The sequence below is a fragment of the Mirounga leonina genome, unplaced genomic scaffold (genome assembly GCF_011800145.1).
Source record: "Mirounga leonina isolate KUSES-001 unplaced genomic scaffold, KU_Mleo_1.0 Mir_170, whole genome shotgun sequence".
NCBI lineage: Eukaryota > Metazoa > Chordata > Mammalia > Carnivora > Phocidae > Mirounga > Mirounga leonina.
Window position 1 is genome coordinate 11,257,663 of NW_023270433.1, and position 22,645 is coordinate 11,280,307.

General features: G+C 43.4%; 1 protein-coding gene across 8 annotated transcripts in view; it reads left to right on the forward strand.

The window, feature by feature from the left end:
- Nucleotides 1-22,645, forward strand: part of DENND1A (DENN domain containing 1A) — a 501,318-nt gene that overhangs the window by 348,600 nt on the left and 130,073 nt on the right. The window lies entirely within an intron of this gene.

Below are 22,645 nucleotides of genomic sequence, written 5' to 3' on the forward strand. Positions count from 1 at the left end.
AATAGTCCGAAAGCCGATGCCTTCCCTCTGTGTCTCAAAGCCCTTTTCCTCCAAAGGGGCCTCTACTGCACACTCGAGAAAGCAAGGTGTCCCGGGGATTCACTGCTCAGGTGCTCCCAAAGTGCTCTTGGTGTATTGACTACACGGTGTGCCACGAACTGGGGAGTAATGTTATCCCCCTCTGTGGCCCTTCAGCCTTCCTGAGCCTCAGTAGCCTCATCCATTCCCCTGCCTGCCCTGTGAGGTGGGAAGTTATATGAAGATACGAAGGTATCAGATCAACCCTAAAAACAAAGTACCAACTCTCCCGGCTTCAGTGAGAAGCTTTCATCTGGTAACGCCTACTCCTGGCCTCTTGGCCACAGAGAATGGAGAACTTGGCCTGGGGGGCCTGGGTCACCATGTATAGGAGGGAACGCTGGAGGGCGACCTTGCCCACTGCCCTTTTCTCTCAAGAGCACAGAGCTCCCTTCATCCTGAGCCGGTAGGTGACGGCAGCCACGTCCAGCCTGGTTGCAGTGGGTGTGAGGAACCAGCATAGGTCGCATGCCTATGGGCCAGGGCTGTTTGTTTCTGGTTTTAACCCACAGCATTTTTATTATATTAAATGACAAAAGTTGAGTTATATGTCAGGCAGTGCATTTCATGTGCAAACTCTTGACAGTGAATCTTGCTTATGCTTCCCCATGAGCCACAGTTCTACATTGTTAAGAATTTTTTTTTTTTTTTTGCTACTATGACTCCATCATGTGTCTAAATGAGACCCAGAGTAATAGTAAACACCTTGTTTTCCCTTCACCCAGGGCACACTCTCTGCCAAGTGGGGGGCTCAGGAAGCAGCAGACTAATGCCACCATCCTCCTTGTTCCTTGTCTCCCGTCCAGCACTTAGGCCTGACTTTCTAAGCTGCCTCAGCTTCAGGCAATGTCATGGTCACATAACAGAAGGGATGTACTCTCTTTTTACTTCCTTAGAACTACTTCCCTGAGGTCCTCTAAAGCCCTTAATTAAAGCAAGTTCCCCATGTCCTGCTTATCTTCAAGTGAGGCAGCCCTGATTCTTTGTCCTGACCTTGGGCCCAGCCAAACCAGTCAGGTCTAGTGCTAATTTGAGAGCTAGTATAATTCAAGAAAAATACTGTTGTCTTCCCATCTCTAAAAGGAGACTGGGATAACTGGCCCAGTCCTTCCCTTGCATTGCTAGGAACTGAAAGACATGAGGTATTTCCACTCTTAAAATGATCTCATTATTGTCATATATGCGTCTCGAATCCAGAGACTGTTGAATCTTGGTAGGGGATTGCTGGATATGTGATCTGGGCACAAGTTACTCCTCAGAAGAAGTTTATGGTTGTACTTGCTCTTGGCTCTAAAAGTCATTGGGTTTAAGCACGGAAGCCCTGGAGTTCAAAGCCGTGCTCTGCGCTTCTAAGCTGTGCAACCTTGAACAAGCCACTTAATCTCTTTAAACTTCAGTTTCTTCACCTGTGAAATGAGGCTAAGAATACCTATCATTCTACATCTCCAGATGGTTATAAGGATCAAATGAGCCATAAAATGTTTCATAGGGAAGGTGAAACTTGACCTGGGTCTGATGGCTTAGGTTTGGAAAAAGAGCATTCCTCATGTGGTGGGTGTGGAGTTAACTGAGTGAGCAAAGGCTTGGAGGCAGTACCCCTCATGGCCACTTTGTCTGGGGTCATGGGTTTGGGTAGGGAAAGGGTAGGAGAGCTTGGAGCCAAATTTGACAGAGCCTGGGATGCTAGGCTAGAAGTGTGAACTTCACCCTGTAGGGAATGTCAGTTTTTGAGCAGAGATACAGTAAGACTGAAGTCATGTTTGACCAGTGATACAGTGATGAACTGAAAGGGGAGTTGGAAGCAGAGACCAGGGGACTGTCCGGGAGACTCAGAAGAGAGCCCTCTGGTGGTGACACCAGGAAGACGTACCATGAAGAAGAAAGGACTAAATGAATCTGCGAAGATACAAAATATGGGACACGAGGGGCAAGAGATGTCAAAATAACAGCCAAGATTTGGACCAAGGAGAAAGTGATGATGCCCATAAGTAGAACAAGTGAAAACTTAATGCAAAGGTGTTCCCGGTAGGAGCACTGATGATGGTAAAAACATGGAACAGACTTAAGTATCCATAACAGGAAACTGGTTCAAGAAATTGAAATATATCCATATGCTAGAATATTATATAGTCATTAAAAGTAGCATTTTGAGGATACGATGATGGGTTTGGTTGTAAACAAGGTACATTTCACTGAGTCTAAGCTGCCATTCAGTCATAGATGTACCATTACGAAATGGGAAAGGGTACTGCCAATCACAGTTGGATTCCATCAGTTGTAAGACACATCCAGATTTCAGAGATGTTATGGTGTGAAGAAATCTGCGTCTTAGACTCAGTGAAATATGGCAGATTTGTCATGCTTTCAGTCCCATTCATCTCCCAAATAGCTTTTTTTTCCCTGGAAGTCCAGGAGGGAAGCCAGAGGGCCTGCAGTTTTCTGGCCAAGCATCATCACCATGTTACGATGGTTTTTAAACCATAGATTTAATTCTAGGCATTTCTCCTTACCTGAAAGATGGGCTAACAATACTTCCTATGCAAGATTGTTTGGAGAATTAATGAAAATAATTGACTGCAAAGCACATGTGAGCCCAAGAAGGGATGAGGGTTGGTGGGCACTGGCCACATGGGGTGGCATGGGGAATGGTACCTTGGGTGAGCCTGTTTTGGATGGCAAGTAGGGCCACTTGTCTTTTAGTTGTTTCTCTGGTCATAAAAAATAGCACCTGCTCTTGGTAAAAAAAAAAAAAAAAAAAAGCTTAAAGTAACAGAGAACTAGAAATGAGAAAATACCCATAATCCTATCATCTGGACTTAAGGCAACATGTTAGCATGTTTCTACCTAGGCTGTAGGGTTGGGGGGTTGTTTTCATTTCATTTCGGTTTTGGTTTTTGGTTTTGGGTTTTTTACTTAAAGACAGTTGAGATATTCCTGGCAAAGCAATCCAGTTCCCAGTTATTTGGTTTTGCCTTTTCGTATGTCTTAAGCATTTTTTCACCTGATATAAAAACTCTCCTTAAACATCATCACTTATGATGGCAGCACATATCCCATCAGGTGACCCCAGTTGTTCTCAACCCTGGCGTGGATCAGAATCACCTGTGGGGCTCTTAAAAAGGCAAGTGTCTGAGATTTTTATCAAGTTCCCCCAATCTGCAATCAGTGCTGAGGCTCATCACATTATCCTAACGCTGTTTCTTTTGATGGTCGGTCACCTCTCACCATTTTAAATCACACCGTGATGAACATCTTTATAGAAATCTTCGTGCACGGTCTGAACCATTTCCTGAGGCGAAATCCCTGACGTCGATTTACTCGGGCAGAGGATCCGAGTACACGGAAGCCTTTGCTGTAGAAGGTGAGGGAGAAAGCTGGCGGCCAGAAGCAGGTGCTAGTCTCGGGGGGAGAGCCTCTGAGGCAGATGGCAGGGCAGGGCCCAAGCAGCAGCCTTGCGTTTGGAGAACGTTCCGCGGCCGATGGTGGAGGGCGCCAGCAGGGTGGAGGGCCCGGAGAAGCGTGCGTGGGTGTGAGGGCACAGCAGACAGGGCTCCTGTGGCTCGTCCTCTCTGGCTGCTTTGTCACGTGCCCACAGCATTCGCCCCACTGCGGTGGGGTGGCTTCCCACCCTGGGCCAGCGGGTGCAGTCACGGGACTCAGGTCACTGCGAAGTCACAGAGTTTGGATTTTTTAAAACATGAAACGTGACAGACTAGACTGTGCTCCTTTCTACTCTGCTTGGCGGACAGCTCCCGCTGCGCCCCTCAGTGCCCCGCCTGGCTCTGGGAGGGGGCGAGCCCCAGCCGGGCGGGGGGCGAGGGGGCCGGGATGCGCCGCTCCAGCCCCGCGGCCCAGGGCTCACCGGAGACTTTTAACTCTTTGGCTTTTTTTTTTTTTTTTTCCCTTTCCTACTGGAAAATTTTCAAAATGCAGCTGGCTGGGGAATCTCGAGCTTCGTTTCCGGGCAGGGGAAGGCAGCCCCCTGCTGAGGCCGGCTACATGCCAGAGCGGCCCTGCTCCCCGTCCAGGCCTTGCTCCGTGCCCGGGCCGGAGGGCATGCGTTGGCTCACTGGCAGTGTCTTCTTCGGGGCCAGGTGAATTATTTCTCCCAAGGGCCAGAGTGGGATACCAGGCGTGTCCCGTTACAGCCAAGTCTACCTGCTCAGTGGCCTCCCACAAGGCTGGCTGGAGCTCGTTCATCTCCCGGGTGCTCCACTTCTCCCCTACAACTGCCCCGTTCCTGTCCACGTTCCAGGTGGGGAATAAAGGCTGAGATTGCTGGTGACTTCCTGGTGAGTGGGAGAGCCAGGAGGCCGACTCAGGTCGGCCTGACTCCAAAACTCAGGTTCCTTCCACCACACCCTCTTGCCTGTCTTTGTTCTGGTTTCCTCAGGCTCCATGTTAACAACTCTCTCTGCATTTCCAGCGCCGGGCCCGGGTCGTGGCAGGGTCCAGGCGTCAGGGAGTAAATTTGGGAATAGCGGGTGGAAGGATGGGTGAGGGAAAGCAAGGAACAGAGAAGTGTGTGAGGGCGGGGTTGTGTTCAGTGTGTTCAACGCAGACACCTCGCATCCTGCCTTGGCTTTAGGCTTTGGAGGTTGGTGCTACCTGGCAGAGGGGAGAGTGTCTGCAAATCGCAAGGGCACGTGACCCGTTTTTCAGTCACCCAGAGAATATGAGGTGCAAAGCCCAAGATATTTAACAATATCGGCCACGCCAACTTGTTCTTCTCCACTTAAATGACAGAACCACAAGCAGCCAGGCAGCCCCATTCGGAAAAACCCCCTTTATCCATGTCAAGCGGCAGCCCAGTCTCCAGCTCATTTATTTAGGCCTTTCTTGCTCTCTGACACGCCTCCTAGCAGTTGCCAGGCAACTCTGGGAGTAGCAGTGTGTGTTAGGGATTAACTAGTTAGGGCTGGGGTCCTTTTTGGCAAGAAGGGGATAAAAGACAAATGATTTTAATTGCTAGGCCAAGGATCCTTTCTGTGCTTGGTGGAAGATAGCAACTTTCGGAGGATATATGTAGCGGTGTGGTTCTTGAATTTGCCTCGAATGTTCCCCTCTCTCCCTCCCGGGGAGAACAAATGAATTTTTAAAAGAATCCTACTTCTCCCACACTCCTTTGTTTAAAATAATATCATCGTGAAATCTGAATAAGACTAACCTACCACCCTCTCTTTGGAAGACAACACAGTGGCCTCAGTTTTAAAGAACTTTCAAAAATAGAATTGTGTGCTTTAATTTCCTGCCTTTTTCTGTTCATAGTTCTCGTAAGCTCGTACGTGGAGTCCTCTCAAGACAGTACATTTGAAGGTTACTTGTTCCCACGTCCGGCCCACTGTAGGTCTTGGTAAAATGTTAACTCAGAGAGCAAAACTGATGGATACTGGTGCTTTCGGATGCACCCTGCTCTGTGCCAGGACCTGCGGAAAGGCCGGTGTAGATGGAGTACCGTGAGAGTTGTCAAGTCCACGGTCCAGTGCGGCTCTCTCTGGGCCGGCCTGCTAGCTGGGCCTCCTCAGGATGAAGGGAGCACAGCCCCTGCCCTCAGGGAGCCAGTGCCGGGGTGGGGGCAGTGAACAGACGGTCACTATCGTGTGTTCTGAAGGAGGCCGTGCAGGGAGCATCCAGCTCTGCAGTCTTGCTTGCTTAGTCTGTCCCACGGGGCCTGGCTTCCAGATTCAGCTATGGGTACGCTGGCATCATCCACCTTACAGCCCCTGATTTTGCACATGATTCTGCTGAGTCATATTTATCCACCTAGAAAACCCCTTAAAGACAGAGAAGTTAAGATAAGAGCAAATTGATGGCCTGGCTTTCAAGCATGAACGGACGAGGCTGTGTTGGAACAGGTCGGAAAAAGCACCGTGTATGTCTGTTTCCTGGTTGAGTAACGCCATTGATCTCATGGCTTCAAAAGACACAACTATATTTACATGCGTCTTTAGCGGAACAGAAGACAGAAGAGTATTTAGAAACCAGAAACATTAAAACATCACGATAGTCCCACTGAAGTAACACAACTACCTTAACTACCGTTCGTATACTCTCTCCAGTAATTTTTCATTTTGCAAAGTATTTTACTTTGCTGTCAAATCTAAGTTAAGAGTTTGTTTCTCCTCCGTTTAACGTTACATCAAACACGTTTTTGTATAGCTGCCGAACATTCCGTCAAGCACAGCTAACCATAATTTCTATAACTACTCGCATTGGACCTTTAGATCATTTCCAGTCTTTTAATATTATAATCAATACCGCACCAAACACCTTTTGCGAAGAAAGCTCTGAAACGCCGTATCTTGACGGCTTCTGAATAGAAGAACTACAAGTCAGCGTGCAGGAGCCTGACTTGGGGTGCCAACTTGTCACAACGTGGTAAGGAGCAGATTTGCATTGAATCGGTCTAACCGCAGCTCAAAATGGAAAGCATGAAGAACCCTTCATGGCGTGCGCTCCCTGCTCTCCACACAGGCAAGCAGAGGATGCCCAGAATGTATGTAAGGGATGTCACTAATTTGTGCCTCCGTCTTGTGCTAAAAAAAGGGTTGAGGACCTTAAAACAGTGTGTACAGGAAGACGAGAGATAGGAGGCTCTGAGATTCTCTGCACTGCTTGGGAGCATAGAGTTGGAAATCGAACCCATGTCTGTCTTCCGAGCCCATGCTTTTTTCTTTTCTTCCCCCCCCCCTTTTGTTTTTCCAGCGGTAAAGGATACATAACATAAATTTCCCATTTTAACCATCGCTCAGTATACAATCCAGTGGCAATAATTACAGTGACAATACTGTATGATCAGCATCACTGTGTTTTCCAAATTTTCGTTACCCCAAACAGAAACTCTGAGCCCATTAAGCAATAATTCCCAACTCCTCCATCCCACCGGTCCTTGGTAACCTCTAGTTTATTCTCTATGAATGTCCCCATTCTAGAAATTTCATGTAAATGAAATTATTATTATTTGTCCTTCTGCATATGGCTGATTTCACTGAGCGTGACATTTTCAGGGCTCATCCACATTGTATGTATAGCCCATGTCAGCACTTCATCCCTTCGTTTAAGGCTAAGTAATGTTCCACTGTGTGTATGTATCTGCCACATTTTGCTTATCCGGTCTTCCTCTGATGGACACTTGGGTGGCTCCCACCTTTCGGCTATGGTGAATACTGCCGTGAACATTCCTGTGCACATATCTGTCGGGAGTCCCTGTTTTCAGTTCGTTAGGGGTATATACCTAGGAATGGAATTACTGGCTCATACGGTCATTTTATTTCTGAGGAACCGCCAAATTGTTTTCCACACAGAGCCCATGCTGTCTTTAAGCAGGCAATGGTGTCTTGGTGATGCGTGGATATGTTCCCATGAATACTCTGTAGGAAAAGTTGGTGAAAGATTTTCTTATTTTTCCAGTTTATTTTAGGCAAGCAGATAGGGAATTATAGCCGAAACCTACAGTCCTGAGCTGAACAGGTGCATTGACAGCAGGAGTCTATGGTGGACCGGAGAAGGGGTTAGTAACTTACTGGTTGCCAGTTTTTCTCAGTTTAGTGTTCATCCCAAGTCAAGATCATAACCCTGCTGATGAAGCGGGGATAAGGGGAGGTACCACCACTCTAGCTCTGTGGTTCTGAACAGCCAAGGAGGCAGAGTGGGATGGAAAGAGTATGTTTGGAGTCACCTGGGTTTTTGTCCTGGAAGTCACTTAACTTCTCTGAGCCTCAGTTTTCACATCTGCAAAATGCAAATAATGCCTGCCTTATAGGACTGCTGATAAAAATAGCAACAATGTATGTAAAACACCAGCACAGTGTTTTTGCTGACAGTAGATATTAACTAAATGATAGTAACTGTTCCTGGGTCAATGAAGTAAAGGAGGAAGTGGAGAATGAGACTGCCACATTCTAGAACAATGGTGGCCAAATATTCTTGTTCAGGTGTCAGATTACCTGAAACCATTCACAACACAAATGAGATTTTGGCCTATTTCTTCCTACCTCATGAAGTAACTGAAGGTTTGGCTTTTATTTCAAATGATACATAAAGGATTTGTAAGAAAACACGTAATATGAAATAAATATTGAAGGAAATAATTATTCATTCATGTTGTTGCTCACCAGCGCTTACAGGCAAATACGAGGGTGGTAGGTACCAAAGGTTTAAAATTTAAAAATGTCAATTTTTTTAATGCACAAGAGAGAATATAATTAAGAATCTTCTGTTCTATCTGTCTATCAACGTTTTGTGCCTCTTGGGAGAATATGACCGTCGGTCGATATTGACCCCAAACCTCTATAGTCCACCTCCCAGGGTAGGACACTGATGTTGCTCCTGAACGTAGTCTGGGAGTCCTACACCTTTGAGCCACATTACAAATGCTTGCTGAACTGAGAGCCATTGTTCTAGTAGTAGACTGCCCAAGTAAGAAGTAGGTCCTTAAGTGAGAGAAGATGAGAACTGGCAGGAAATCGCGTAAACATGACGACCAAGCTTACCTGAATGATTTCAAAGAGCATCACCAAATATGACCAAAATGAAATTCCCATATGTTCTAAAATACTTGAAGAATAAACCACAGCTAGTGGTATCTTAGACTATCCAGGGGGAATTCTGTACTTTAACTTGATCTCATATCATAATCCTGGCTCCTTTCTTACTTTGTTCCTATAGGATGGGACCACATTTTGTATTCCTTGGTGTTCCTCACATAGTCTGATATTTAGTAGTAGGTGCTCATTAAATATTTGTTGAATGTGTGGGTGAACAAATGAATGAATGTTACATGTTTTCCCATGCTATGCATTGGAAAGACTAGTGGCCATATTTCAGTGTTGCACGATGTAGATGCTTAGTTTAAGGAAAAAAAAAAAAAAAACCAACTCCATTACAGTGTGAGAGGAAGAATCTGATACAACATCATACCGTCAATGTATAAATGTAAAACAAAGACACGACCCAGCAGCCACCTGGTAGCTAACCAGAGGCAGGTAGGGTCTAGAGAAGATCACCCTCTGTGAGATCACCACGTGCAGTAAATACTCAGGTCTAGTTAGGAACATACAGAGGTGAGCATGTTAATGGAGTAAACTCACTTTTAAATACCGTATTTTTGTAGAAGCCATGGCAAAGAGAATCGTTGCTATTATTGGAGTTTTAAGTCAAATGATCTCACTTTAGGGTCTTTTACATTTTCATGGAGACTCTGAAAAAGAGACCTTCCTGATCCACCTCCAAGCAGTGATAACATTTGACAATTTCCAGCCTAAAACAGTAATCCAAGACTCCATGTACTAGTTAGACTGTGAGCTTAAGAACAGGATTCTGTCATATTCTTTCTTCTACGCCCAGCACATACATAGCGGCTCCCTAACCTAAGAGGGAGTGATGGTGGAGTTGTTCTGTGGAGGATATTATGGTATGTGTGGTGATTAGAAGATAAAATTACAGATTTCTTTCCCTCTACCCATCCTCCCAGACTTGAATCCACACTGATTTTCTACGGGATGTGGATACATTCTCAGAAATACACAGGTACATCACATTCAGTCTCGTGCTACCCTTTCACAAAGAAGTGGAAACCCGCTTCGGAAGGTGGTGGATTGTCATGTCAGTGTATCCCTGGCACAGAGCCTGATACATAGAAGGGGCTCAGTAATTATCTGTGGAGTGAATGAAATTAATATAGTTCTTACCTATAATATCCTTAGTTGTTTGGGAGCTGCAACATAGTTTTGTTAAATATATCATTAAGAGTTGAAGTCTTGGGGCGCCTGGGTGGCTCAGTTGGTTAAGCGACTGCCTTCGGCTCAGGTCATGATCCTGGAGTCCCTGGATCGAGTCCCGCATCGGGCTCCCTGCTCGACAGGGAGTCTGCTTCTCCCTCTGACCCTCCTCCCTCTCCTCTCTGTCTCTCATTCTCTCTCTCTCAAATAAATAAAATAAAATCTTAAAAAAAAAAAAAAAGTTGAAGTCTTAAGGAAAAGAAAATAATATGAAGCATTTGTTATATGTTAGACTCTTTACATATAGTCCATTGCTTGATTTTTACACTCCTCATATGGAGAGAGTAGTGTAACCCCATTTTGCTGATGAGACACCAAGGCTAAGAAAGGTTATGTGACTTTTTAAAGAAGTGGCAGAGCCAGGATTCGGACTCCTCCATCTGCCTGAATCTAGCACCATGCTCTTTCCTCTGACCGCTTGCCACAATGGTGATTACCATATGGTCCATGTTACATACAATTTGAGGGCATATCAGAAGCAAGCTGAGCTGGTTTCCTCTTAGGAGTCAATGTCTCCAATCTGTGCAAATGTTTCTTGAAAAATACAGGTTAAATTAACACCATTTATAAACTATTTTGCAAAGGGGAAATGTCAAAATTTTAGATATCTTTTTAAAAAACATTCCTTTAATAGATAATTTTAATTGCCTAATATTTTGTTGTTTAAATATTTGATATTTATGGTGATAATTGGATGAAAAAAAAGTAAAACACTTGGAGGGGCAGCCCTCCCTCCTCTTTTCCTGGGCTGCCACCTAGTGGCGAGTTTTGTCACGGCAGTGTTAATCTGGGTGTTAAACTTTCTTGATGGTAGTTGTTTGTCAAGTGATTTTTAGGATTTTTTTAAAAAATCAGTTATTTTCATCATAATAAAAATAGCTGCATTCATATGAGGTTAACTTGTTAGAGCTCATAACGATGGAACTTTTATTTGATTTAACATGAAATACAAGTCAATTATAATCAAGCCTTGCTAGCAGAAAGTAATATAAATTTTTAAAATCTTGGGGTACTTGGGGTGCCTGGCTAGCTCAGTCGGTAGAGCATGTGACTCTTGCTCTCAGGTTCATGAGTTTGAACCCCGCATTGGGCACAGAGATTATTTAAGTTTAAAAAAAGGAAATATAAAATCTTGGGGTACTTGTCCCCCCTTTCCCTTTTCCCCTGTGAACCTGACTGGTAACCATGGTAACCACCCAGCCCTGGGCACTGGCTCGCACACACTGACACGTAAGACTCAATCACTACACTTAAAGACAGTGCAGGGCAGGGAGACAGATTTGCCCTGACGTATGGTAACTGCTATGGTAGAATGTTGTACGAGGTGGTAGACATCCAAATGCAGGACGAGTTGCTCTGCCTGGGTGCCAAGGAGAAGTTTCCCAGGGACAGATGCACGTGGGTGGCACCTTACAGGAGGAATAGCCGTTCCCCAGGAGCAGGGGCAGAGAGTGGCTCATGCAAAGGCAAGGGGCGTTGGAACTACACCGTATGGTCGGGTACCGGGGATGGTCACCTGGCTGGAGCATGGACAGCAGAGTAGCCAAGGGTAAAGTGGGAAGGGGCCAGCTCCAGTCCATGAAAGACCCGGATGGCCACAAAAGGGTTTTAGCACCAATACCGTAAACCAGCGTTTCTAGAACAATGTTCCTGGAAATATTAGATCCACAAGATGTTGTGTTTTCTGATCACGTAAGATTTGGGATTGTTGCACATTGCATACTGTAACTCTTTTATTTTTTTTAAGATACTTACTATGCACATTACTAAAGCCTGGCTGTAAAGAAATCTGGTTAACTTTGTTTAAGCTAGCATTTTTCAAAAACCCTTTCCCCCACAAAATACCTATTAATGTTCCATGCATCTACTACTCCTCACCACAGTTGGGGAAACCTTTCTGTAGCTAATGATTGATGGTGAATCTTTCTCACTCCAAGGCCATGGAATTTGGATACCGACAGTGGTCATTTTACCCCCATCTCGTTGCTATGAACCTCAGAAAGAGAAAAGCGTGTGCCTTTTCCAAAGGCTTTCTTGTCTGGCCAGACAGAGGCTTGTGGCCAACGTGTGGTCTTGAGACACAGAGCTCAGCCGTCACTCGACTCTCAGTTCGGGATCACGAGCTGCCAGTTGGTTCCCTCAGTCCAGCAGCTTGATCAGCTTCTCAGTCAGGATCTAACCAGGACAACAAAAACCCCTTCAGATGTTTATAGTAAGAGGAAAAATAATTCAAGGAAATGGTTATCCAACTGAGAGAGCAGCTGAGACTCAAAAGGGGGCAGAAAGGTAATCTAGAGATCAGCAACAGCAGAGGTGGTGCACCTGAGGCTAAAGCCAGAGTCAGGGTAACCTGACTAAAGCTGGATCCTTTGGGTGGGTGCAGTGGGCATCTGAGTCAGGAGGTGAACACTGCTAGACGAGCCACCCAGGCAGAGAGAGAGGAGAAAACCTCAGCTTCTCCCTCCTGTTGTCGTCGTCCTTATCCCTCACCAGTCCCTCAAATGGGCCCAACCAGGCAGGAGGCCAGCTGACCTGGGAGCCCAGGGGATTCAGCCTTCCTTCTACACAGAACAGAGCAGACGAGTGGAGAGTGGGTCTAAGGTCAGACAGGGAGCTACCAGATCCCAGATATTAAGCTACTTAGTGATGCAACCCCCCACACCCCAGGCAAATAATAGACAACATGGTGAAATTAAAAGCCCCCTGATTTCTAGTTAGAGGTGGTGCCAACCTGGACTCTGCCTCTTCTCAACTGTGTGGCTCTAGGCAAGTTACTGTACCTTTCTGAACCTTAGTCCCTCAATTGTGAAATAGGAAAAAGAATCTCTACTTAAATGATACCTCTACGGGGCCTCCTTGACATATTCGTGGCTTGTTCCTGTTTTATAATGAACCAAGAACAAGGTTATTTACAACTTTTTGAGCTTAGCGTGGAGCTGATAGGAGTGTTAGCACCCCGTGTATGTTGGTCAACCACTCTGAACTTCAGTGAATTGGTTGAAGTTTTGTTAGCTAGCAATCATTATCTAGTAGATGTCTAATTTCTTAATATATTCCCTTCCTGGGGACGTTGGAGTGGGAGAAAGCTCATAAAATGGGCAACGGAACTTCAAGTGTTGGAGAGGTTCTCTGCGTGTATTACAGCTACCAGTTCAGTACAAGGTAAAGAAAATGAGATTCCAGGAGAGCTGCCACTGAAGAGATGTTAAACCTTGGGAATTACTTCCTCCTTGAGCCACAGGTTGACCTTATTTTAGGGGAGGAAAATGCTAGCCTCATAAAATTATTTTAAGAATTAAATGAGGTGGCAGGTGTAAAGTACTTGTTGTCCATTCACCTTCCCTGCCCTCCACAACCAACTGTGAATGCCCAGTTCACCGGCAGCCACATTCCATGCTGGTGTAGCAGGATTTTTGGAAAGCCTTAACGGGAGATTATTTGTTTGGTTTGCTGGTCCCTGTTAGTGATGTGACCGGGCAGGCCTCCACTCACCCTGTTCCCGTCAGTCACAGCTCACTGGCATTATTCATAAGCCATTTGCTTGAGACTTTCTTTGCCCATATCCCCACTGTGATGCATTTTTAGTGTCCTCTTCACAACATTAAAAATGGCCTGTAGGTTTTGAGGGTGTCCTGAGCAAGTCAGTTGTCAGCTTAAAAGGTCATTATCCTTTGAAGGGGAACTGTTATCCTGAGTTCATTAGTTTTATCCTTGTTTGATGAGTGTTAGGCAAAAAAAAAGGGGGGGGGAGGGTGAAACCCATCTGTTGAACACATACTTCTTGCCCTTCATTTTTATTTTCTTGGTTAAATGTGCATTGTATTATCCCCAATTGATAGGTAAGGAACTGAAAGCAGAGAGACTTGAACTAATTTAAATCAGCAACTTGGAACAAACGTTTCACAGGACCTACTTTGCCTGACACGGTTCTAGATGCTTAGAGATGCAGTAGTGAACAAAATAAAGTCCCAGCCCTTGAATCCCTTATATTGTAGGCAGACATGGGAAAAAAAGATGAAAGTCAGTATGTAGTGTGTCAGGGTGATAAGTGTGCATAAAAAGAAACCTGAGGAAGTGGATAGAGATGAGGTAGATGCTGGTAAGAGATGCAGCTGGACTGGAGGCCAGGTCTGCCTGCCTGTAGAATTCGTGTCTTTTTCCATGGGTCCCACTCTGCTTCTGGTCCTCTTTGGTGATGGTTTCCAGCAACTGGTAAAGCAACATGAACTTGGACATTTTGCTTCTTATTCTGGAGTTAACAATTCAGTGTGTCGGGGTGGTGACATTGCATTCCTAGGGTACAGAAGACATTTTTGCCGCACTCCCTGGTGTCAGCAGCATGTAGCTGTTCCCTTCATCTCTCTGGTTTCCAGAAAGCATCTTGCCAGCTTGGAATTGAGCCGTAGGGCTGAGGAGCCCGGTCTGTCCTAGAGGAGGGTCCCTGTGACTGCTGGCTCAGAGGAACTCATTGCCTCTTTTCTCTCTGCTTCCAAAAAGTGATGTCATAGGTAGTAGCTTAGGGAGTCTTAATTCCAGTTTCCTGATCTTTAGTATTCAGTTAGGCAGTTTGATCCTGTATGTATTGGGCACCAAGAGATGGATCAAATATGGAACCTGTCCACAGGAGTCAGCTGGACCTGAGTTCTGCTTTTCCACTGAAGTAGTTTTGCACAAGTGAATTCAGCCCTCTGTGCTTCGGTTTCCTCCTCTGTAAAAGGGGTAGAACAAATGTAACCTGCCTCATAGGATTGTAGTGAAGATCAAATGAAGTAATACAGCATGGTGCCTGGCATATGGAAGGAACTTAATATTAGGTAGGTAGGCTCTTTTTTTTTTAAATAAACTTTATATTTTAGAGCATGTTCACAGAAAAAGTGGAAGGTACAGAGATTTCCCATATACCTCCTGTTCCCACTCATGCGTAGTTTCCTCCATTAATAATGTTCATTTTGAAATATATAAAAATAACTTTAATTTATAGCTGAGCTTTCTCTACATCTTATCCTATGAGGAAACAGTGGAGTGGATGTGAAGTTTTCTTTTTCATAGGGAAGACAGTGTATGTATTTTAATAAAAACGATGGTGAGAATTCTCATCATGATGACAGTTTATAAAGAAATGTTGATGTTCAATCTTACAGTACTTCCCACTGGATAGATATCGTTGTATGTTTTAAAATATTTTTATTGTAAAGTAACTTGTAAAGTAAATCAAGGAAACTGCCTTAATCACATCAGCAGTTTAACCCGTTGTTATAAGACCAAAACTGCCCAGGACAAGAAATAAGGCTTTACCACCCATCACAGAAACCCCCTTCCATGAAAACCCTTTCCCTCTTGCCAAAAGCAACCGCCATCCTAACTTTCCTATTTTTATAGTTTTATTACCCAAATGTTTATTCCTAGATGCTATAGTTTAGTATTGGCCATTTAAAAAAAAATGATACAGTTCTTAATTCTCTTTTATATGTTCTTCCTCCACCCCTTTCATTTCATTACAATTTGTCTGTTGAATAACCGAGACCTATAGCTTTCCACAGTGTGGATTGTGCTGTTCACTATGTTCCTCTGTCTTCTCAATTTCCTGCTCATTGGGCAGCTGGATCCTGAGATGGGATAGACCATGGCTCTCAATCCCTTTGGCAAGACCATAGGAGGCATGTCAAGGCTGGTTGTGTCTCTTCTGGTGATTTTTAGTAGCCAGTAATCCTTAGTGCCTATATCTGCTTATTCATTGGGAGTTGCAAAATGGTGATTGATGTTCTAAGTTTATCATTTATTTTTCATTTACTGGCTGGAATATTTTTATGAAGAGACACTTGCCCTCATTTTCTATTTCATTACCCAGTGACACAGTTCATAAGGCAAAAATAAGACAAATGCTTGGTTCTTTCCCTTTATTTGCCAGTTTTTAATATAATGAATTAGATCCCTAACATCCTCAAAATGTGGTAGTTCTTTTATATATGTAGATTATGGCCCAGTGGATTTAAACATTTGATGGTTTGGCGTCTCTTGCAATTATAATTGTTAACGAAATTCAAACTGTTCCAACTTCTTCAATTTGGTGCCTGAGTACTTTTTCTTTAAACATGATCCTAGTAGTCTTTGATAGCTCCCTTGTTATCTGATATTGCAAGATATTCCGGGTTCGTCTTATACATTTCCTGTCCCCAAACCTGGAATCACACATTTCTTCAGGTAGCACTGTTATGTTTTGTTTTGTTTTGTCTTTTAATGAGACAAAAATCTCAAGACTAAAACCTGGGTGCTAAGTGTGCTCACTGCTCCTGAACTAGTCAGTTTCCAGGCCTTTTCGGTGGACAGAGCTAGGACACACACACACACACACACACACACGTACATGTACGTGTGTGTATATATCGATGCTTCCAATTCAAATTCAAGACCATAGAGCTTTTGCCTAACCTCTTCTCTGTTACGTTTGTATTTCTTTTCTTCCATACTGAGAATTCTGGTTCTCAAAAGGGCACAGGGGATAATAGAATTAGAATATCCCATAATTACTCATTTGTTTTCACACACAGCAGCTTCAGTGAACAGTACTAACACCAGCATGATTACAGGAAACCTTTTAACCCTTGTTTGCATATTCTCTCCCTATTCTCCCCGGCTTTTGTTTAGTCGCACTGTGTTTCCACTGCTGGAACATTCAGCCTTTACCCGCCTGCTCTCTCCCTCTCTGCCCTCCTGGTCTTAGTCTTCAGGTCACAGTAACCAGTTCAAATGTGATGTCTCTTCAGTCATTGTTGGTTGTCTGAGGCTCGCTCTCTCTTATCTAGATTCCTCAGGAGGGGCTCATAGGAACAATACTCCCTCTTGTTATTAAAGGTTGATCATTATCCTGTGCCCTTTCTACAGGAGTCAGTTTGGCTGGATATAAAATCCTTGGCTCATACCTTCTTGCCTTGAGTATCTTAAATCTTTTACTCCATTTTCTTCTGGCAGAAAGCATTGCTGTCAAAGTCTGATGGTAATCTTAATTTTCTTTAATAAGTCACATGTTCTCTTTTACTAGATGCCAGAAATTTTTTTTTTTTCCTTTTTCAAAGTCCAGTAATTTTATTGCACTGTTGTGGATGGTCATTCTGGGTCTGTAGTCTCACATATATGATGTGGTCTCACAGTGTATGTGATGCATACAGTTTCGAGTCTTTTTTTTTTTTTTTTTAAATTTCAAGAAAATGTTCTCTAACGATAGGTTTCAGCTTCAGTTCTGTTGTTTTGCTTTATTTTTCTTCTTCGGGGGCTCCAATTATTCTTCTATTTGATCTTATTTTTCACTTTCTTCAAAATCTTTATCTCTTTTTTTAACTTATTATATTATTATTGAGATAGAATTTGTCTTTAATTTTTATTTTTAACATTTTTTCTCTTTGTTTTGTTAAAGCATCATCTTTCCGATTGATTTGCTTTTACATCCCCTCTAGTTTGTTTCTAATTCTTGCTGGCATTCTATCCCCTCATATCCAAGTTTTTATAATTCAGATATATGTTGTCCTTTTGTGCTTTGTATATTTTCTTACTGTCTTTAGCACATTTTGACACCATAGATTTCAGTTTTAATCTATTTTGTAGACATACTCTCAGGATATAATTTTATGGACATTTCTTTTTTTCTTATTACTTTGTGTAGGGTTTGACGTCAGTGCCTTTATGTTATTAATTTTTATGTGAACTTAGTTTGCCTGACTTGAGAATGAGATGGAGTTCAGGAACGCTTTCCTCACTTCATAGAGCTCCCTCTTCTGTCATTTTTGGTAGCGTTCACAAATTCCGCAGCTGCCTTCTGAACTTTTCTGGCTGTGTTCTCTTCTCCCACTTCAATGGAGATCTTCTTTTCCCTTCCTCTCTCGTGTGTCTGTCCTGCTCAGTTGCGCATTCTTGATTCCACTCCCAGAGGCTTCTCCCCATTGTGGATTCCTTTCTCAAAAGGGAGTCCTGACACATTCTGTCAAGAATCCATAGGGGCCCCTGGGGCTTGTCAGGGCCGACCCTTCCAGCCCCTCAGTCCTTCTTCCTGTTGGCCCCTTGTGCTCACTGCTGTTGCAGAGGTCAGAACCCTCCCAGTTTCATCTGCTTGTCTTAGATAGGCCCACGCGGCTTTCTGCAGGACCCTGTCGGCTGTTTCACGATTCACTCTTCTCACGTCCGTCTGTCAGCGCAGATGCCAGCACCAAGCAGGTCTGTTGGTGATTTGCAGTGTTGATGGTTTGCACTCAGCTGCTTGCTTCTGGGGGCCCACTGTTCATCTAGGTTTGTTGTCATTGTTGCACGTTTGAGGTTTTGCTGCCTAGTTGTTCTACCTTTTTTATGTGGGGGTTTGAAGATAATCACCACCACCAAATTTCCCGAATTCCCCTTTCCCATTTCCCATTTCTTCCTGAGAAATCCAGGAAGAGGTAACATATCTCCCACAAGCATAGGACGTGCCCTTGTGGAACTCATACTTCACTGGAGGAATACCAGTAGTAAACATGAACCAAAAACGGAAGCAGATGATCTCAGACAGCAGCAAGTACTGTGAAGAAAAGAAAACACAGCAAGCGGTCATGAGTGATAAGTTTGAGGGGAGTGGGGGGAGTGCTCTTTTCCAAGGAGCTGGTATCTGAGCTAGAATGTGAATGATGAGAAGTACCGGGTGTACAGGTACCTGGGATGAGAGCATTCTAGGCAGAACAGACAGCAAGGTAGGAATGGGTTTGGTTTGTCTGAGGCTAAGAATGCAAGGCGGTTTGGCTGACGCAGAGCAAACACAGGCCGAGTCCTAGGAGACAAAGTCAGAGAGCTAGGCAGGGCCGGATGGTGAAGGGACCTTGCAGGCTCAGGAAAGAGTTTGGATTTTAATGTAGATACAGTGGAAGCCAGTGGGGGGACTTGAAGCAGGAACAAAGCATGACCAGTTCAAGTTTCCAGAAGCTTGTTTTGGCTGCTGTGGGGGCTGCAGAGTAGAAGTCAGGAGCAGTGGAGGGCACTGGGGAGAGACCCTGTGGCCAAGTGGAGATGGAGAGGAGTGGTCAGATTTGGGGGTATAATCTGGTGACTGGACTTGCTAATGTGTTGATGAGGGTAAGAGAAGAATCAAGGATCCTTCTAGGTTCTTGGTCTACCTCCAGTTTGGGTTTGTTTGGGTTTTTCTTTTTGTCTTTTTGAAGCTTATTTCTCAGAGAAGGTCAGACAGAACTTTTCTCCTGAACAAATAAATAGATAATACTGTAAAGCAGGTGAAAAATAACAAACCACAGACTAAGGAAGACATTTGCAACGCAACAGAGTCTTGGTTTCTAGAGTATATAAAGGATTTCTGTGAACCAGTAAAAATTAAAACAGGGAAAAGATGTGAGCAGACATTACACAGGAGAGATAACAACAATGGTTCATAAACTTACAGAAAATACACTCAACTTCACTAAGAAATCAAGGAAACAAATTAAGACCAAGGCATCGTTACTTTTTGCACCTATTAAATTGGCAAAAATTAGGGAATCCGTGACTATGTGGAGCAACAGGAGGGCTTATTTTGTTGGTTAAAGCATAAATTGGTTTCTCAATTTTACAAAACAGTTTGGTGTTATAAAATTGAAACTCTAGCCCATTTAGGCTAGGAGACATGCGCAAAAATTGTCACGACAACAACAAAAAACTGAGAACAATTCAAATACCATTGAAGGATAATAGATAAATTATAGTATATTTATATGATGCAGTATTATACCGCCATGAAAATCAGTGAGTGAAGCAACAGCATGGATGAATCTTAGCAACATACAGTGTGATACCAATTTTAAGGCTCAAAAGTAAGTAAAACTAAATATTATTTAGACCATATAGAATGTGCTAAAATTTTTTTTAATGAGAATGGGAATGAGAAACATAGAATTGAAGATAGATATTAGTGGGGTCTGGGGAGAGGAGGAGGCAGTAGAGGGGATACCAAGACAATGCAATGATAATGTCTGTTTTAAGTTCAGGGGTAGGTTTAGAGATGTCCTTTTTATTATTACGCTACCCAACTCGGTATAGGTTGCATATAGTCTTTCGTGTGTAAATACAAATTACATGATCAGTGAAATCAGTGGAATTACAAAATAGGTAAAATATTTATAATTTCCAAATCGCATAATTTTACAATACTATGTTTAAAATCCAGCTCAGAGTTTGGAAGGTCTGGACGCTTCTAGTGTAACATATTTCAAACCTCCTAAGGATCTTGAAATGTGGCTTGACCCAGTATGTTGAGGTTCTGGATTTCCTTAGTGGCTGTGTGAACGTACGTCAACATTCTTTCGCAGGTTTTTGGTAACTAAACACAAAAGCCAAAAGGAAGAAAGAATCCAGAAACTCTGTTGGACAAATAAATTGCTCCCTGCAGCTTCGAACAGATAGTCTCAGAATGATCTGATGGGTCCCTCTCTATAGTGGCCGCATCATGTACCCTATTCTAAAACCTTCCTGACTCGTTAAAGACTCTTCTCCTCCAGTTTCCAGACACCCCACAGGATGGGTACATGCAGATCACAGTTCCTAGCCCCCAAACTCCAAGAAGTTTGTCTTTCTGAACCCCATTTCTAGCACAGGGAATGGCAAGTCAGCTTTGGAATCTGAGAAAGCCAGACTCCAGTGTGGTGCCATTTCTTGCTCTATCATTTAGAGGAATTATGAGGAATTCTCTATTATTTAGAGTAGTAATGGCATTATCATCCTATGTCTCTCTATTATTTAAAACCGTCCTTTTCTAAACCTCAGCATGCCACAGGATAGATTGTTCTTATAGATTCCTTAGCCTTGTTCTTGGAGTGCTAAAGAGAGTGAGTGAATTAGTGAATGGACGGACAGATGGATGAATTTATGCCATTTTCTTCTTAGTCAAGGTAAGAATCCAGTGGGGAGGGGGAGCCACCACTATAATGAGTAAAAAATGTTTTTTACAACATATATTGAGCACCTACTATGTGCTTGACACAGAGCTCAGCACTCTACAACCCCATGGCAAATAAGTGGTAGAATTGTGATCCAGATACAGGGCTTGGTGCTGTAGAAAATGTGCTTTTCCTTTTGCAGGAGAAACCTTTCAAGAGCAGAAACTGAGGAAGCCAAAATGAGATAATTTATCCAAATATGAACTTGTAACCCTGCAGTTTGTACATAAATGTCCTAGAGTGCCTTGTGGGGGGGCGGGGACAGTTGTTTGTGAACACCAACCCTGGGTGAAGCAGTGAGCACTCTCCGTTATTTATCCGTCTCTAACGTGCGGCTTCTTTGATTCGTGTTCCACCCTGGACTGCAGCCTTACTGGGTCCTTTTTTCTTGATTCGTATGCCCAAGAACCCTTGCAACTCTTAGAAGATACGGTGAGAAAGACTTAAGATTTAGAGCAAGACAGAAAGGAGTTCATACCCTGGTTCGGTTTCCTTATCTATAAAATTGGAACTTTAACAGCAATTTCAGAAGCTGTTACGAGGATGAAGCGCATATATTACCGTAATAGGTATGATCATCACCTTGTAGATGCTCAGTTCCCAGTCTTTCCTCCCCCAGTCACCACATTAACCTGACTGTCAGACTTCGGAAAATGACTGGCCAGTGAGTGGCATGGACTTCTTACACTTTGGGTGATGGTAAGCCAATTACTTTCTGTTGTGGACAGGTTTTCTGTGTGTCTCAAGTTTTTAATTCTCTTAGAAGAAGACTTTTATTTTAAGGGCAGTTATTTTATTTTAGCTGCTATCTTGTAGATTTCCCAGTGCAGGTTTCAGTTGATTTTTCAAAGGGAACTAGGATAGAAGCTATACCCCTACCCCTTCTCACTTGAATCACATTCAGAAGATTTCAGGCTTTAATAGTACTTTAGCCAACAGTGATAGTTTGAGGTAAGAGTAGAGGGTTTAACCTGAATTAAGGAACGTTCTACAAAGTAGCTGGCCTGTACTCTTCAAAAATGTTAATGTCTTGTGACAAAGAAAGACCCAGAATTATTCTAAAGAGAACTAAGAGGACAGCTGCATGCAATATATGATCCAGGATTTTCTTTTGCTATAAAAAGACATTGTTGGGACAATTGGTGACTTCCGCATAAAGTCTGTAGATGAGATTTTTATTTTATCAGTGTTAATTTCCTGATTTTGATCATTATACTGTGGTTATGTTCTTAATTTTAGGAAATACAGTCATTTGCTATAATGCCTGTTTTAACAACACAAGAGTGTTCTAATGCAACTGAGAGATTCGGGAACAATTCCAACGTAATGTGAAGTTTGTGTTTGACTATGCATATCATCTGTGAGAAATACTAGGTGAATGCAGAAAACTGCACCCAGATTAACCAAGCTATGTAGGAATACACAGAATGCACACATGCACGCAGCCCTCACATCTGCCAGCTACCTCTGTTCACCGCGTGAACCACACGTCCTGTCCATAACAGTGTCATAACGCTCTGTCCTTCTGCCACCACACCACAGTCTGCCCATATGCTACAGTCCTCCTGACGCACACGTCCACAGCAAACTTCAGGCATTTTTCAAGGTAAAATGACATATTTATTGTTGTATTTTTATATTTCATACCCATCGAACGTGTATAAAACAGGGCTACTGTTTTTATTAGGTTTTTTATCTTCTTTCTAACATGTCACTGATGAAGTTTTTGAGCATTATGCCCCTAAGCATGGTGATTTTTAGAAGCATATATGTCACGTTGTAGCATAACTGACTATACTTAAGAATGCAGGGGGTAAAAGGGCATCATGTCTTAAATTTATTCCCAAG